This window comes from Anser cygnoides, chromosome 3 (genome assembly GCF_040182565.1).
Source record: "Anser cygnoides isolate HZ-2024a breed goose chromosome 3, Taihu_goose_T2T_genome, whole genome shotgun sequence".
NCBI classification, from domain to species: domain Eukaryota; kingdom Metazoa; phylum Chordata; class Aves; order Anseriformes; family Anatidae; genus Anser; species Anser cygnoides.
This window is the reverse complement of record NC_089875.1, coordinates 40,544,931-40,564,323: the sequence shown is the minus strand read 5'-3', so window position 1 is coordinate 40,564,323 and position 19,393 is coordinate 40,544,931. Positions and strand designations below refer to the sequence as shown.

General features: G+C 36.7%; 1 protein-coding gene across 6 annotated transcripts in view; it reads left to right on the top strand.

Annotated features, from left to right (window-relative positions):
• CHRM3 (cholinergic receptor muscarinic 3) overlaps positions 1-19,393 on the top strand; it is a 283,776-nt gene that overhangs the window by 120,739 nt on the left and 143,644 nt on the right. The window contains exon 1 of one of the 6 annotated variants that reach the window (XM_048079921.2): positions 6,027-8,667. The exons of 4 other annotated variants lie outside the window; for them this stretch is intronic. The gene's annotated coding sequence lies outside the window, so the exon portion shown is untranslated. Of the gene's footprint in view, positions 1-6,026; positions 8,668-19,393 lie in introns of those variants that run through there. One more of the 6 variants, XM_048079919.2, reaches the window with a different exon arrangement.

The window sequence follows — 19,393 nt, the reverse complement described above, 5'->3', positions numbered from 1 at the left end:
GGAGTCTGGGGAAGGACATCAATAACAGAGCAGTGTCAAGGTGGGAAGTGACATTTTTGAGTCTTGCTTGCTCTTAGAGCTTGACGTTTTTCTCATTTCTAACAAAACGGAAAATAAGTTCTGGGGAGCACTGTGGATGTCAGTGATACGGGATAATTCTCCTTGGCTGAGTTTTCTCTTAGCAGGGATTTCTGTTGGGGAATCCTTCAGTTCCTGGAGTGTTCTCTCATCCATGGGAATTTGCACATTGTCAGAGACACGTAACCTTGCAGCACAATTACACATGAAGAAATATTAGAGCAGCATTAAGAGCTTGAAATTTAAGTACATGGGAATGCAGAGATAACTGTGTGAAAAATAGAGTTAATAATATCTTTACATATACAGGAATGTCTTAATGAGGTGTTTTCAAACTCAGCCTTCAGGTTTTCTTAGATATGAGAATTCCTTTGTTAGACAGTCTTTAAGGAGTTATTTGCTGTCACCTCTTGGTCAGAGCACTCTATACCCACGTCCTTCTGTCAGCTACTTAGACCTTTGCAAATAGAAACTGGAAACTATGCAGTATGCTTTCTTTTTTGTTTTGTTTTCTTACCTTTGAGAGAATTTCTCTCCCATTATCCAGTCTGTTGGCACAGCCAGTATATATAACCATTCCATTCAAGATTCTTTTTTAAGGAAAAGAAAAAGGAGTTTAGTTACTTCCTATCCCCCAAATTTTTATCTAAATGATATAAAAATACAACTTACATTTCAGTAACATAGCTGCATTCAAGGATTTTTGCTAAGCATAGCTGACACATAAATGTTCAATGAACTACATTTTACCTTTTTCATCAGAAATGTGTCCTGCTCCAATAAAAGGCTCGCAGAAGTAGTGTCCTTCTCCAACAAAAGGCTACCAAGATGCAGTCATGTGACTAAATATTACTCTCTGTTTACTCTACTGTAATTAGTCCTGAGTCCCTTAATTTCTTGTTTTGAAACTACATTTTGGTGTGCAGACTTGCCAAAGCAGAAGTTGCCACTGATTTAGAATGCCCGGATTTCATTTATTTGAAGCACAATGTAATTGTTAATAATGGCTTTTGGATTTGAGGAACTTAGCAGATTGTTTTTAGTGATCCATTCTAATTTACTGAATTTGCAATTTAATATGCCTCATTTGGCAATCCCCAAAATAAGCCAATAAAATTAATTGGAACCTTGTTAGAGCTTCATGTATGCTCTTTTAAATGCACAGGAAATGACAAAAAAAATAGCTTTCTCATTACAAAAAATTACTATGATCTGGCATCCTTCTTACATCATTATAAAGTTCACCATTATATGTGAGTTATGTCCATAATGTATTTCACAGTTTTAGCAAAGAAGGGTTCAGATACTCATTGAAATGCAACAATAATTAGTGAAGCATTAAATGTTATTTAGGTTTTTAGATAACATATACTTCAGCAGAACAAGAGGAACTTACTGAACAAGTTGCAATTTTTCATAACTCTTATGCATTATGAAAACGATGCATTTTAAATGCATTCTATTCCTCAGGTAACATATGCTGTTCAATACACTCTTCTGAAGGTAATACTGCATTTATTAAATACTTGTATGTAGTACAGCTTGATAGATTCAAATGACTTTAGCAACTGTGCTGCTAAGGAAAATATTACATAAACAATAGGGTTTATTTTTTTAAAAGCTTAATCCAAAGGCATATATGAGATTTGTTGGAACACTGAGGGGACATACTTAAGTACTTTCCATCCATACTTATGCTCAGGAGCAGCCAAGAGCCAGTTCAGCTCGTAGACCAAGTCTCTGATGTGCTCTGATTTATTCTGTCTGATGTAACAGTTCCACTATTTTCAAGCCCAAAGACTAAAATATGAACCAGAAATTTCCTAACCAGCCATTAATAGAAGTCTTCGGAGATTTCTGCTAAAGGAAGAAAAAAAAAATAAAAAATAAAGGTATATATTATAACTGCTGTAGGAGCTTTATTACATTTCATTCTTTTTAAAATGATGAAGCGGTCACAAAGAAAATGGCCATGGAATTTCAGGTGATATTAAAACTTTTAATGTATTTTTTGATGTGATTCCCATCATTTCTGTAATATTTTTCCATTTGCAAATGATGCATGCAGTCCAATCTCATGGCGGTAAAAGCTTTTAATACAACAATCTATCATAAGTCTTGGCATGCATAGTAGCGCGTAGAATAATTGTTAGGTTAGTTTTAAACAGAGTAGGTGGTTTTGTCCCCTCTGGGCTGTCAGGCGTATTATCTATTTGAATGAAACTCCAAGAAAAGCCTTTATAAGTCTTCTCAAAATTATTATTATTATTTTTATTTACTTGTGCATATATATGCCATTCAATGTTTGATTTGGCTGTGAGAAGTCAACAGGGCAAGACTGGCATTCAGCATCCACTGAAGGTTTCTCAAGTGCTCAATCCAATACAAGAAAAAAAAACAGATTCACTAAATTTTCAGAATTAATACTCACTATAGTCTTCAGATACTAACATATTAAATTTCTAAATGACATTGTATCAAAGGCAGTGCTTCACACTTTAGCCCAAAAAATCATTTTGCGTTACGGCAGAGGAGTAAAGTTAGGCTGGTGTGATTAAAAAAGGCTTCTGCCTTCTGGTTTGAAAGGAATTGTTGGATTTCATTTGATTCATCCAGAAATCATTGTATATGGATTATTTTTGCATTATAAAACTTGCCCATCATGCTTTTCAGGATTCTTCTGGTCAAGCCCCGCATATGTCAGGTGTTGGGAATCCCATTAAATTATGTATGTATAGTTCAGCTAACACAGAAATCTTTTCCAACTGATGTTTCTTTTAACTCAACTTGGGATTTAGGAATTTTAATTGGATTATCTTCTGCATTGAATCATAGACAATAATTAGGCAATTGCTAGCTACTTGCCAGCTAACAATTCCCATCTTCCACTGATACGATGGATCAACGTCAGCTGTTAACAGTAGTTAATAACTGTACCAGTAGGTAACTTTACAATAAACAGGATAGTTCTGAGCAAGGAGGTACTGCACTGTTTCCCAATCCTGCGGTCTCCGTTTCTGCGGAGATGGATGGTGAGCTTTAAGAACTCTGAATAATTCATTTGTCTCCAGTAACGACGTGTGAAGGTGAGGATACTCTGCGGTTTCAGCAGCAGCAGGGACGCCTTCAAAGCAGTATTAATCTTGGGTTTCACAATACCCATATCCAGCTACGCTGAAGTCTGGTATTCTCTGCCTTCCTATCCTGTCACAAGTTTCTTTGTTACCACAAGAACAGTTTGTGCAACTGTGCTGTGAAGCAGATTGGGAAACTGATTCATCTTTTTTTTTTTTTTTTTTTTTCTTTCTTGAGAGAGATGTGGAAAAAGAAAGAAAAGAAAACTGCCATCTTTTGAAACAGCTGCAGCCCCGGTCCAGGCCATAGCAGGATCCTGTCATGTGGGTAGTTTAGAATCACTGTAGAATCATGAAGGTTGAGATCATCTGGTCCAACCGTCCCCCTTCCCCAATACCACCCACTAAACCATATCCCTAAGCACCACGTCCAACCTTTCCTTGAACAACCCAAATGTTCAGAGAGGGAGCAGATAATAATGTCTTTACCTGGTGTTACTGCTGTCTAGTATTTTATGTCATAAACTGGAGATCAAATTTTTCTGTATGCATCCAGAGAGATTGCTTACTGGTTATAGCTGCCATTTGAGAAAAAATATAATAAGTTACAAGAGTTAAGGCACCACTCAGAAGTATTTTGCAGCTGGCTCTAGAATAGTGTATGTGAAGGTAAAACTCAGTTAAATGCTGCGAGTATGTTACTCCTCACCCGAAGATGTAACTATCACCTTGTGAGTGACTCTGCTGTTACCATTTGATAGTAAGGCTGCTGTTAACCCAATCAAACGTAAAACTGGCTTCAGATTTGGAGTAGTATCAGTAGAAGTGGTAATGAATTATGTCCTCTGAAACTTTGTAGTGCTCATAAAAATGTTAATATCTTAGGTACCAGTAATGATTAGTTTTGTTGTTGATTTGTTTGGTTTTTTTTATAAACAGAAAAGATTTTAAAAATCAAAAGCAAATTCTTCAGTTCTTAAATATGGATGTTCTAGCTTCAGCATCTCAAGCAGTAGTTCCACTGGTCATTAATAATTGATCAGTGTCCTACAGGATCACCCAGAAACACAGGTATGATCTGCATTAGGATTAAACAAATTATGGTTTGTTTCTGTAGAATAATCATCCCGTGTGATAGAGAGTTTCTACCACTTTTATCTGTCTGTACATCGCAGTACACGGGAACGGTACAGCAGGCATGTAGGAGCAAGGATAAACATACAGAAGTGCCAGCGTAAGGTTAAACACATTAGCCTAAGACATTCTAGTCCAGAAACAAGTATTCCACAATTTGTGGAAGCAGTCGCTTAGCAAAAGTCAACACCAAACACGTAGCTCCGAGAGAGACGTGCACGAGTTCTGTATGAAATGTGAAAGAGACAAAATTAGTTAATGGCTGTTGCAGTGGAGTAAAGGCTGGGTGCTAAGTCAAGCGGTGTCAGTTTGAGTGACGTATTTCTCAGGTTCGTTTCAGTACTTGGTCTGATCTATCTGGTGTTTGCCTGTTGATCCCTCTTCAAAAAGCAAGTAGCAGTCATGTTTTTGTTTGTTTTATTTTCCCTGCAAAGTTAAATTGAGTATGTTTTTCCGTGGACAAAATGCAGGAGCTGTTGCTTGTAGTTGTGTTCTCCATTCTGCAGAATTAGAATAAGAGACCAAATGCTGCTTTACACCAGAATCTGTAACAAAGCAAGCTTTTTGCCTTTGCAGCATCTGGGAGAAGTCAAGATTGTATTTTCCTAACATACTCCTTGACATGTGCACAGAGATTTAATATGAGGTAATCAGGCACAAGAAAAGTAAATCTTTTCCCCCTAAACTGTTCATAATTGCAGCTCTTAAAAGGACACCCTTTTTTGAACCCCACACTGGAATATGTTAAATTGGGACAGCAGTTCATCTGGAGACTTTCAAAAATAAATGCTTCGTTCAAAGTGGTATGAAGATATTTGAAATAGATTAAGAAGTTGATGCTAGGAATTAAACGTCAGAATCTGTCATAGCAATAGTAGCAACTGATACTATAAAGTGATCAATAACACCATATCAATTTTCAATAGAAATTAGTCATATCACTGGTAACTTCCGGTTAAGTGCTTTAATCTGATTTAAATGCAAAAAAATGTGCTATCAGAAGTGTACTTGTTGGTCTCAGAATTTTTGACTTCTTAGGAATCTTAAGTATCTTATCAATTTAATTTACATTCATTTTGAAATTTCAGAGTTTGGATATTCATTTTCTTCCAAAACTATCATTGGTGGATATATATGAACAATGTGGATTTTTGCACAGGTTTTGACCTTGGTGTTTACACTAGATATAGTTGGTTTTGTTCGTTTTGCCTTTTTTTTTTTTTTTACTGCAGATTTACGTGCATGGAACAGGAGAAAATGCACAAGAGTGCTGATGAGAGTACTGACACTAATCTCGATCAGATGCTGAGGGGTGTTTAGGGACACTGTTGGAAAATTTATTCTGGCTTAACTCTGTTTTATTTTACAGTAATTAAAACACGGAACAGATTGCATTTAAGCTACCTGAAGTAATCATCGTCTAACAAGACTGCTTTATGCTGATCAGAGCACGTATATCTTAAGTAAAATATGGTAAAAAAAGGATGTAGGTTCTCAGTTATTCTCTAGCCTTTCATCTGCTTGATAGTTGCCAAAACCCAGCCATATGATTAATGGTGTAAAGCTTCTCATTCTAATTTGCGTATCTCTATGGAAGTAGTGCTAAAGTTGCACAAACAATTATGGTTTTAATCTTCTGTTTACAGGGGAAAAAACAGTCTGTATCTTGACGGTTAATAGTGCTGCCATGTTCCCCCCCCCCCCCCCCCCCCCCCCCCCCCCAAAAAAAAAAAAAAGGAAAAAAAAATTGGCAATAGGTAGAAAGAACTGAGCAGCTTTAATGTACTCTTGCAGTTTTGTGTATGGCCTGGTGCCTTAACTACCCTGTGGCTGTTAGCAGTTACTGAAGGTTTTGCCTTGCTGTCTCTGTAAGAGCTGTTTCTGTCAGAAGGCGTGCTCTTCAGGAAGGAATGCAAGTTAAAAAAATACTCTTCCCTTTGTTTATCTTCTCTTCTCCTACCTCTTTAGTAGTGTCAGGCTTCAAACTATCTTCCCTTCTTTGAATGTATTCTTTTTGTGAGCTCATTAAATTGCATTAGCTTAAATTTCCCAGAATTGCCCAACTCAGAATAATTCAGAATAACGAAGTAGGCTGTACAAAATCATGAAACTGGATTTGAAAATGAGAAAACTGAAAGTGGGTTGTGGTGTTTTCATTTTGTGTGCTGGATTGGTGTTTGTCTACAGCTGTGAGGCTTAGATTTATTTTGCTTTAATGTTTGTGAATACAAACAGAAATACTTTCCTAAGGGCATAACTGTATAAATCTGTAGCTAAAACAGGAGGAGAAATGTCAAAAGACTCTTAAATATTGTCAGGTAGATGGTTGGTTGGTTCAGAGCTTTCTGCTGTTTTCTGATTCTTCAACACAGTTTTTCAGACTCATCTGAGCTTTATAACTTCCTTTGGAAAGAAATCTACTCAGGCATTTTAATGACACCTTATAATCCTTTCTGATCATTGGGTTGTTTTGCAGTTTTGCACTTGCTGAGCAGCCTTTCCTTGCCAAGATTTACTAATTCCTAGATTTCCATTTTTCTGTGAATAAAAAAAAATAAAAAAGAATTATTGCAAAGTGAAGTATCTTGTTAAGATCCATCATTTTATCATCTGAGGAAGCAGATATATTCCCTTCAACCCAGATTATAGCCTATTGTCTTCATTATTAATTTTCCAATTAAGACTAAAAAAAAAAATCCCAGGAACTTAAACTTTTTTCTTTTTTTTTCTTTTTTCTTTTTTTCTTCTTCCCTATCAGGTGTATGAAAGCTAATAGCTTATATAGCTTTCAATTGAAGTGTTATAAAATATTTTTCAGTGGGAATAAAAAAAAGAAACAGGGAATATCTGAGTATTATGTAGGGAAGGATATAAAAATGGAGAGGCTGAAGGACTCTGGAAGGACCCAGAAAAAGAAGAAAAGAAAAGAAAAGAAAAGAAAGAAGGAAAGGTGGAGAGAAAGGAGAGAAGGAAAGAAGGAATAAAAGAAAAAATAGATGGAGAATCTGCAGGCTAGAGGAGGAAAAAGGCGGAAGATACAAAGAATGAGAGGGGGAATGTGAGAGAGGAAATAAAATAGCTCAAGAAAAATCAAGTTGAAAGATTGAATTGTGTTGATAGAAGTGGAAGGGAAAGTAAGGCAAAGGGGGAAAGAAAAATGAAAGAAAACAGACTTCCTAATTTCCTTTGTATTATATATTATAAGCTACTTTCTTTCCTTTGCAAATATAGCATGAAATTTGATATAGTGGGGTTCAAACTGCAGCTTTCTTCTTGAAGCATTCTTTGAATATTATATCTTAATTATGGGAGGGGAAAGGGTGGACTGTTGCAAATGGGTCTCCCCATGAGGATCCGCATCACAAACCCAGAAATCAGCTGAGACCCACTTGCTCAGGTTTTGCTGTAAAACAGAAAGAAGACAGAGCTTTACAAAGTTGCAGAGGGAAAATGTTGGATCTGATATCAAACCAGATTTTTTAACAAAGGCTCAAGCAAATTCGTAGAACAAGGTGTGTGTGTGTGTGGTTTTTGTTTGTGGTGGGTACTTTCGAGAGTAGCAGCCATGTTTTATCATCAGTGACTTCTACATTCATTCTGACTGATGTGTTGTGTTGACTCTTGTACAACAAATAGAGAGCAATTTTTCCCTCCAATACCTCTTAAAATATTTCTTTTAGCTGCAGGACCACTTCAACTGCCTCATTAGAAAACATTGCCTTTTTCCATTTCCTTCCCTTGTTTTATGATTTCTTGTCCTGCTAAAGAAAAACAAACAATAACCCTCAAAATTGCATTTAAAAATCTGTCATAAAGGAAAGTGGTCTGCATTTCAGACTGCCATAACTCATTAGCCTGACTAGTCGTAGTATCCTTTCAGCTTATCTTGTAAAAGCTGGAATAAGATTTGATAAATATATAGAGGTAGTCTTTAAGCTGCAAGAGTTTAATGACTATCTCAGGGATGCTTGGATAAGGAAAGCTTCCAAAGCAGTTATCACCCTTGGTAGGAAGATGCTTTGTTAAATCATCACGTAGGCTACTTCTTACTAGATTAAGTGTAAAATTGTAAAACTGCTTTGGATCCAAACTATTCATTGTTTGAAGACAAAACTTTCACAGGGAAAGTTGTCTGACTGTTATAGAAATGATGAGTACAATATTGATGGGGGTGCTGGTTCAAAGGTCAGAGCATGGGTGGGTTATGGACTGTCTCTTCCTTTGAGTCCAGGTACATCTCTAATGAGACAAATTACCAAAGGCAAGGTGTGCTCAGGCTGCTTTCCTTTCTGCCCAAAAGGAGTTCCTCCATTCATCTCCTCAAGGTTTTGATGTAACAACACTCCTTCTGCTTGGATCTACTGGAGCCAATACACATTGGGTAAGGTATAAGAGTATCTAACAGAGGATGCTTATGCTCTAGTGATGCTCCTAGGATAGGAAATGCACTGTGTTTAGCTTATCTGCCCTACCTGATGATTTTCAGAGCAATTACAGAGTAACAATAAAAGCAGTATGGAGATTACAGCTAGAACAGTGTTAAGATACACACTTTCTGTTGAAGCAACAACTGAAACTACAGAACGATCTCTTATAGATGTTTAATTATTCCAGATTAGAAATTTGGAAAGGAAAGGAAAAACACAAAACAAAAAGTTCCATACAGGATTTGTTGATTACTTTATGGGCTATTTGCTTACTCTAACCTTTTGGTTTTTATAATAGATGTTCCTCTCAGGAACATGAGCAAATGAGGTTCTTGTATAGTTAATGAATTTAAAGTAATTTTATGCTAACTGGTCATTTTGGATCTATGAGCTGGAGAGAAGCAGCTCCCTAGAAACAGATACTTTTATCAGGTTTCATTAAATCTTAGGAAAGTTGAGAAAAAAAAAAAGTTGGAGACAGTGCAGTTAAAGAGGTGTCTCTTAAAATATCCATACCTTTATAGGTATTATTTCTTATAGCTGAATAATAAATTGTCTTGAATTTTCAAAATATTTTGTTAGTCTGTCAGTTTGACTATCCATTTAAGTTTATTACCTGCTTGTACAACACGTAGGAGATTTTCTGAACAGTCCATATGTGTATCTGCAGGCACAAGTGAAGGAAAATAAGAATCTTTTGGCAACAAGCAAGTTACATTAAAGTTACTGCAAAACTATGTAACTAAGTGAAAGATTAAATAATACTAATAAATAAACCTCTATTTCCCTTGCTAAAATGTTTAGGTTTTGTTAGCAAGCATACTGTCCATCATTAGTTACCCGTTAATATTTATTTCTTACTTCAAATGGTCTTATAAATCATTTGATCGGGATACAGCTCTGCAGGGACTGCCAGCTATTCTGTCACATCAGAGAGCTCCTCCACTCTTTTTCCTTCTTGGATGACAATCACAGGGTGAAAATGGCAAGTTCCTGCAAGGTATTTTCTAACATCTGGTTCTTTACGAGTTCCTCAGGCAGTTGGGCTAAAATGCAGGAAGAACTTTGGAGCTACTCGCATAATGAGGTGGCTTCCTGGTGTCTTAAATGCAGTGTTCAAGTGTCCCTCGGGTGTGATTTGCACATCGCATCTTGCTACTGAGTCCAAAGCTGCAGGCACCCTGAAGAGAATGTTTCCCTGTCGGTACAAGCAGACCACATTGTTATTTTATATCAGAGTTTCAGCTTCAGGTAAATGTGATGCTTAATATTCAGGATTGCAAAAAGTGTACCAGCCTAGGATGTTAACAATGCTAACAGGAAACTCAAAAATAGGGAACATATATATATTTTTTGTTGTTAATGAAATTAAACTGCTGTTATCTAACCACAGAAGTAAACTTGACAGTTATTTGCCAAATACCTGCCTTCTGGTTTTTGTCAATGATTGTCTTAGTTAAGATTATCGTGATAATTATTTGCTGGAAAACAAACAATCAAAAGATAAAGCTTGATGAATTTTATGTATCACATTAAAATCCATTGAAAAAAAAAATGAGGATGACAGTAAAAACACATCTCACTTGAACAAATACTTTTTAAAATGCTTTTTTTCCCAAAATGCAAGTTTTTTGCATGTATCAATACCTGATTATAGCTAAAACTCTAAAATATATATATATATATATAATCATTTCAATTTGAATAAGCATGCAAAACCGGAATATTTTTGATTTCTGATGGGGCTCTACTTGAAGAAATAACCTGGAATGATAAGACGACATCTGGCTAGACTCTTATCAGTTCCTTTAGCAATAAAATGAACTTCAAGTAATCTTTAAAATGCTAGATTTAACAGTACATTGATTTAAACAAAAATAATGCCTTCTTGTAAAGAGGAACTGTTGTTTTTTATTGATGTGACAATGACAAAATAAGAAGTTACAGATAATGAATTCCGAGAAACTAGATCATGTTTTTTTTTTTTTTTCCCTGCTGAAATGTTAGTATTTGAAGATATGCCAACCTGAGGTAGGAATTTGCTGTTTCCTCTTTTCTGTGCAAGTAAAATGACTTCCATATAATAGCAAATAAGGTTTTTCATTAGAAAAATTCTTACGAGATTTCAGTTAGAATTCTCTCTGGTCAGGTGGGATGACCACTCCCCAGCATCACTTGAGGTATAAGCAATTTCTAATCAGAGTCTCAGGTCTGTAATTTTGCCACGTTACCACAGCTCTGATCAGATGTTCTGGAATTACTTAACAGTGACCAGAAGGCTGAGTCCTTTTTTTACTTTTTTCTTCATAATTTCCAAGATTAGGATGGAGAGCAGGTGGCACATTTCCTTTGTTTTGAGGACAGGAACCTTAAATAAACTGATCTTTACAATTGTTGTCCTTTGCCTTGGAACAGGCATGATTAATTTTAGTTTTTAAACCATTTTTATTTGTATTTATTTATTTATTTTTGTTAGAGCACTAAACTGATTTAAGAAACATCAGTATTCCTAGCATCCCTCTCTGACTTCATTTGAAAACTTGGACAAATTATTGTATTACATCTTTGTGTCTGTTTTCAATCTGCAAAATAAGATAACATTATGGGTCTTGCTCCTATCTGTATTACATTACTTTAGTGAGTACTTCAGGAGTATTTTTTTTTAAGCGCCATCTTTTTCTATAGTTCTTTTGCCATATAACTGATAACTATGTTGTAGAGTTTAAATTTCCTTTTTTTTCTTTTTTACTTGATCTGTATCTATATTTTACTCTTAATATTATATATTTTCTAAAAGGTTTTTTGGATCTTTTTATCTTTTGACTTAAATTCTTACAGATATAGAGTTCCAAAGTAGCTGATCTTCTGATCCTGAGGTAGGAAAATTAAAGTTAGTAGATACAATTAATCTGGACTCAGTTCCCTGCCAGAAGAAAAATGTAATTTCCTTTGGTGAATGAGCTACAGCCTAACGTATCTTTCTGATATGACTTGGGAGCACAGTGTTCTGGAATGTGCCACCCCATGGCATGCAAGTAGCAGTCTTCCCATCTTATAGAAGTTCTTAGAGGAGTTCCTTCAAGTAGGTTGGAGAATGTATAATTCTCATTTAAAAAAAAAAAAAAAAAAAAGTAAAGAAATGTGTGACTGGATATTTATCTTTAAGGCTTTATAGTGGATGAAACACCTGTGGTTCCTCTGTTACCAATCGTGGTATGAGACTCACTGGCCTGCATGAGGAGCCCAGTGGAACAGCTGTGCTGTACTTACAGAAGGGCGCTGCGGCTTCTGGGGTGCTTGGTGAAGCAGCAGTATTTCCATAAAGCCTCCAAAATCCTTCCAGCAGTATAATGCAAATTCAGGATCACGCTAAACTCTTTGCTGCTGGCAATGGGTTATTTTACTTATCTATTTATTTATTTATTTATTTATGCTTCCCCTGAAAGCTTTAGCATTTGTACTCCATTCACTCTCAGATGCTACACATAACTGCAGAATTACATCATCTTTTAAGAAACAAGGATCTTCACTCTTCGTCTTGAGTGAGCCACATTCATAAATGAAGAAAAGTGACTTTTTTTCATGTACCTCTTCCTTCCGAGGTGAGCTTTGGGTTGAGTAGCTGAGTTGGAACAGCTTTAATTAATAACTGGGATTTCTGGTGGCAGGTGAGGATACAGGCAATAACCTATCACTCTAGAGCAACAGAGTACGTTGATGATGAAGAGGTGTTTTTCTAGTAACCTCACAGTAAAGTTAAAGGCTGTTTAGTGATCTTGGTGTAGAATTTACCAAATCTGACGTATCATTTAGTAAGTAGATACAGTTGCACCTTTACAAGGATCAGGAACAAACTGTGAAAGATGTATTCAGAATAGGAACTTCCATTCGCCTGCCAGAGTGCACCTTGGTACATGCTTCTTCATTAGAGTATAGGATCCTAAAGTATAAAATCCAAGAGAAGAGGTCTTGTCTAAAATAAACCACCACAGACAGATTGCAAATTGATTTACTGGAGAGAGCGTTGTGAGTTTACCAAGTCATTTGAATGCTATACAATTGTGAAAAGATAGGCTTATTTTAATTAAAAGCAATTTTGAAAGACACATCGGTATAAAATTCTGTTCTCTGTACCAGAGCAAATCTCTCCGCTAACACCGCTTTGAAATGCATCTCATTTAAATTTGCAAGCATATGGCCAAGAGCCACTCTCTCTACCTGAAATAAGAAGATTCCACCTGGACAAAGGCTTATCCTCCTGGGAGCTTGCATTGCTGGACCCTTACTCTTACCCATCTTGTATTCCCTTACTCTGCTTTCTTTCCTTTTAAAAACACAGTGGAATCCTTTTAAATAGATGACATTATCTCATCTAATGCATCTGTAATACTGTTTGAGACATCAACACTCAGGTTTTGTAAAATCACACCACTTTTTGGATTTACAGACTTATTAAAATGTTCCCAGTTGTTCCTTTTGTTCACTGGGCTGAGAAAGAGCTATTTTTATATTCTATAACCATACATGTAGTATGGGCTTGGAAATTTCACTTGTTGGTAAATATATAGTAGGGAAGAAAGTTTGCTGATGGAATTTAACAGCTGAAAGTTAGGAAGACTGAAAGCCTTCAGAATGACTAGCTATTAAAATATAACGAGCCTCTTGTTTGAAATGATATTCTTGTTAAATCAGCTTCCTTATAACTGTACTACTTAAAGGAATATATGAAATCAGAAACAGTTTTATTAGTGCTTTGCCAGCTGTCTTCCAGAATAGGACCAATATTGGGCAATTAGGAATGCTTGCTTATTTATCTTTTTTTTTTTTTCACTTCATGGGGGTTGAATTTGGATTTTATTTTCATTGTCTTAATATAGATCAAGATTATGACCTGGTTATTAAACCGTAAAAAAGCACATACAATTTATTTTTTTTTAAAGAGATGAATAACTATAGGAAAAAGATAACAATCCAAGTTGAAGCAGCTTGTCTTTTGTCCGTAAGCAGCATTTTTACTTGGCTGGCAGCACTGTTTAAAAAACAGTAAGGCAGGAATTATTGCCCTAGTGCCTGTGGGAGCTGAGCTATGCTGTAACAAGGTTTACAGAGGAGGAAAAGATGTCTGTAGGGCCACTAAGACCCCTATGCTTATAGACAGGTGGCATGAATGGTGCTGAATGGGTGGTATCATAGCTTTGTGCTCTCACAATAGGCTGATCAATGCAAGTACAGACACTTTTCTATGGATGAGGTCAAGGGATGATTACTTTTGGAACAATGAAGTAATTTGGAGTAGATGTGCAGAGCTACACTTTCCTAACCACCCCGCTTTAGGGCTCAGTTTGACAACATACATTCCTTGGTAGTATTCCTGGCAAAGCCAGAGTTTACGTATGAATCATGAAACCAACTATTTTCCCCATTAGCATATGTTTATAAAGATTGGGAGGGGTATTATAGAAAACTACAAAATTCCTGTATGTGACATCAAACTTGTTTTCCCATTGCACATCCTTAATGCTTAGATTTTCTTTCAGAAATATCAACCTAAAAACAGTCAGACAAATCAAGTAGAAATATAGAAATTACGGAGTTAGCTGTGCTGCTTTGGCAGACTTTATGTAAGCATTAGAAGTTGAGTTCAGCAGTCAACAGGTTTCAGACCATTTTCAGATGACTGTGAAGAGGGTGGCATTTGCTGGCTTGGAAATTCTTCAGATCTTGACCATAACACTGCTTAATGGAAGGAAAAGGCAGGATTTTATTCTGTCTCTTGACATAGTTCTGGGTGCAGTCCAGCTTGCCTAAAGTTTATGTGTCAAGATGTTGAATGTTTAATCTAAGTTAGCCATTGGGCTTTTTCCTGTGGTCATGGAGGCTGCTGCAAGGGCTGATTCACCTAAGACTAAAATAAATAGTTATGTAGTATCAGTAGCTTTCTTAAGGCCATTTCTAAGGTCTCAGAGAAATTGAGCCATAGGGAAAATGCTGAAGGAAAAGATGTACTTGTTTTTAAGAATTGATATAATTATCATTTTTGTAGCACTGGAGGGGTGTCATTCTTCCTGAAGTGAGTTCACTCATAAGTTACCCGTATTGGCCCATTTTCTGCCAGAAGACAAAAATAAATAAATAATAATGAAATAAAATAAACAATAATAATGACTAAATGAAAAAAAACACGAGAAGTTCTGTTGGGTGTTCTGCACTGGCATTTCATTATACTAATGCAAGACTAATTTGAGCTTAGCTTTGGGGGTTTTAACTCCAGCTTTGACATTATGTTTTGTATTGCATTTAGAAAATAGCTGCACTTCATGTCTCATTTGCTGTAATGTCAGCAAGATACATAATTTCTGTAATATCACTTGTAATAAATCAGGACATTACTCATCTCATGAACTTGTGAAGATGATCACAGAATTTTTCTATGTAAAGTCTTGATTAAGTAATTTAAATTTTATCCCAGTGACAACCCTTGGTTGGGCTGCTTGTATGCTAATATTGTGTTGCCTTCCAGAGGCAGCAACCATCGCAAGGCAGTGCTGCTAAAGATCTTAATTGTCTCAATACATCTTGGTGTGCTTTAATGCCACTAAATTAATTATGCAATTTAATACTGTTATTAAGTCTTGAATTGCATTGCTTCAGCAGAAACATAAAGCTAATGTGATTGTGTGCCATAGGGATGGAAGCACCTGTGTTTTTAAAGGCTTGTTCTCCAACACTGCAATTTTTCAGTAAATGTCTAGTTCAGAAGGTTGACAAAACATTCTGCTCATGTGCTTCTGGGGGCCACTGAAGATGTTACATGTAACTTACAGTCAAAGGGCAAAAGGCACAATTACAAGATGTCTTCGGAAGAGAGTATAAGAAATAAAATTGGCCATTGCCAATAGGTTGAGCGCCTATAGAAGCAAAAAATATGTTAATAAATCACAGTTGTAATGCATCATACCCCACATTCCAGGGAAAGGCATTAATAAACAAAATTAAAACCAATAATCCTTGCCAATCTGTCCTGGAGATTTTGCTTCTTAACTTCAAATTTGGTTATTGGCTTAAAGACATTTTTTTTTTCTTTTTGTACAAAGCTTAAAAACTAGGTACTTGAAAATTATAGTATTGCTGCCAGCAGTTTTTCACGTCACTTTGAGATTGGCCTAATATGGCTAAGCTTTCATCAAAGAGGAAGGTGGGCTCTCAGGATACTCTGCCTATAAAGGCAAAGAGAACAGTTGTGAATCCTCTCCCAGTTTCTGAGGAATCCTATTTTTCTTGAATACTTAAAAATCTAAATCACCTCCACTTATGTCATCTACCAAACCAACCAAACAAACAACCAAACAAAAAAAAAAACAAAAACAAAAAACAAATCATTTTGTTTGCTTCACAGAGCATCACTGAAAACAGTATACACAGGAAAAACAGAATCATGAGGCTTTAAGGCACATCACTTTTACTGTGAGTGTTGCATATGAATGTATAGAAAAAAATACTACCAATCTTTGATTTGAATTGAAACCGAGAAAGAAATGCATATACCCCAAAAGTATCATTATCCAAGCTAGAAAATGCTGATGGGCTTACTATCGGTTCTCAAAGGAAATGTCTACTTCTACGTTTTATCTGGATGACAGCACTTCCATTACTATAATGACATGTAAAATCATGGAATAGTAAAGCAGTACTGCAGCACAGGACTGATTGTAGCGATCAGCCAGAAGTGCCTGTTCTTACGATATTGCTGGTAGAGGTCAAAGCCTACATCCAGTGCTCATGGCTTCTGGTTCTATCCTGGCAGGTTCTCTTCCATAGATATTGTGTGTATAGATCTCATCAGAGCTTAATCTCATATATCAGCAACTGAATTAATGTACTTCTGGAGTTATTTACAGTATTTTACTCATATCATTTCAACTGAGTAAATGTGTATCAACAACAAATTTTACTTCCCTCAGCAGTAATCAGTTACTCGCTTTTTGCGTCACTCAGAACTAACAAATAAATTCCACGCAAAACCAAACCTGTATTACCTGAGCAGAAAAGTTAAAACATGATAGGAAGACCATTGGCTTGTTTCCCTTGGGCTGTCTGTCTAGTCTTAGCATAGTATTGGCATTGGGATGACATAGTATACTTTGTAATTTTGAGAATCTGATTTGTTGATTAAATTGTGAGTTTGATGACGAAACATGGCACTACACAAGGGTTTGAAATTAGGGTTGTTGTCATTACAAAATGTCAGTATATCACAATATATAGAACCCCATTCAGCTGGTACCTTATACAGGGCCTTATACATATATATGTGTACAACATACGTTTTTTTTCTGTCTGGCTTAATTTAAGTTTTGATTTTTTTTTTTACTGTTGGTTTTCCAAAAATGAAGAAAGAACCATAACTTACCAGTTTAAATAAATACCATTCTTACTGGCAATACTGTTTTCAGATTGCCGGAGATGAACGCTGCTACTTTTTTACCAGCAAAAGCAAAGCAAGGCAGTGTTCTTCCTGGAGAGCAAACTATGTGTAGATGATACGTGCCCCCTAGAGGTCCACAGACATCAAAACAGTCCTCGTTTTACCTCCACCATCACACTTGCATACATGGTGAAGCCTGGACATCCCTAGTGCAAAGGGATATTGTCTGCAGAGAGTTCATGGTTTTGTTTCTGTATCTACCACACAGTATGCTGTCCTTGAGCCTGACAGCCATGCCATGTCCATTTTCTGCTATAGATTTTTTTTTTCCAAGCGTGTCTCATTCATTTGCCTGTGTGTTTCAGAAGCAGAGCAAGCTGTTAACTTACACACCTGCATTAACTCTAATTGTTACTTATGTTGGCTGCATTATCCACTAGTGATTCTGCAGCTGTCATTTCCTGAAGGGCACTTTGTAAAATATAGTGGAGATAGGTAGCTTTTTTTTTAATTATTATTATTATTATTTTTAATTTTGTAAGATGACTGGTTATTTTAAATGGCAGTTCTTAATTTAACTCTGGGGGGACAGTATTTATTTTTAGAAAGTGTTGGTAACTAATAACTCATTAAATTTTTCTTCCTACATACCATTTCTTTCTTTTTGTCCTCCTCCTCCCTTCTCCTTCCTTCCTCCCCCCCCCCCCCCCCCCCAAAAAAAAAAGTTTAACTTTTTTTCATTTATGTACACATTCAAACATATTTTAAGATGTTAATAGGGGAAATAAATTGCTGAGCTGTTTTTTCCAAAACTGATTTTCTGGACGCTAATTGAATCCCAAATTAAACATAGAACTTTAGCCTCAGTTGCACAGAAAGCCATGCTACAAGTGATTTGCAACAGAGAGGCTTGCAGGTTTTCAGACAGCTGTAAAGGTGTGTTATATTACCAAGGCACGCTGATGATCTGCCCCAGCCAGGGTCGGGAGCGTATCCTTGCAGTGAGTGCTTCTTTCTGTTTGTGCTCATCAGCCCAGCTGTCTGTGTGGTTGTTCACAGTGATGCAGAAAGATCACTAGCAGTAAGTTGCATTTTTAGCCATGAGAAATTTCAGTTAAAAGTCAAAATCAGCAGCTTCACCTGTGCTGCTGTTTGTTACGTTAGATGTTGCTGTAATCTGTAGCAGGTACGTAGCTGTCTGCGTTCTGCCCTGGTGCTTACGTACAGGTAGGCATTATAAAGAGAGCTGCCGGTCTCCATGTAGCGCGCCAAGACCCTAAACCAGCAACCTGTACCTTTGGATGCTGGCATCAAAGAGCTGCAGCTGTCAAATCACACAAAGAGCCTTTCCTGGATAGCAGGAGCATAACAATAAACCCTGTTTGTGTTAAACACCGAATAATTGTGTGTTTTGTACCAAATGGAGCCATAGCATGTGGGAGCTAATTTTAAGCCTCAGCCACCCAAAAAGCAACCATCCTGGGCTGCAGCTAGTGGGGGCTCTGGCCAGTCCACAGCAGCTCCTCACTGCCAGCCTGTCCTCCTGACACTCCAGCACGGGCTCTCCATAGGGCATGGTCCAGCAGGAAATGTCCACCTGCTCTGGACAGTACTGTCGTGCAGAGTTTTGCCCTTTCTTAATTACATTTCCTCAGAGGCATTGCCATCTTGTCTCACAGAGGCCCTGCAGCCCCCCTCCAGCACCTTGCCACCAACACCAGGTGCAGAGGTAAATTCAAGACACGTTAGCTGCTTTTTTCAGCCCCCAAGTGGATTTAGTGAGTCTGAAAGAGGTTTAATTCAAGCAGATGAAGTTACAGCTGGTGCGTCTATGGCTCTTCAGTGTGGAAGGAGTTGAACATTTAATGTTTCACAACCTTTTTTTTTGGTTTGTTTTATGTGTTTGAATATAAAGTCTGCATTGCAGCCAGTGTCTGGGTTCACTTAGGGGATTATTTAAGGTTTACGTACACATACCATTAACTGTCTTTTGATGTTTAAGAGTGAATTTTGATAGGTAAGTGTGGGAAGTGATTACACCTCTTGCCAACAGCTAATCTCTTTTCTGTGCTTATAAACATTTTCTTTAACCCAGTCACTTCTCATCAGAAGTTTCATTATATATATGTATACGTTATATATATATATATGTATACATGTAGTGGGGCCTAATCTGAATCAAAATAGCAGGATAGACCAGAATATTTATAGACTAATGCGTGGATGAAAGGGACTTATAAAACAGTTGTTATGGG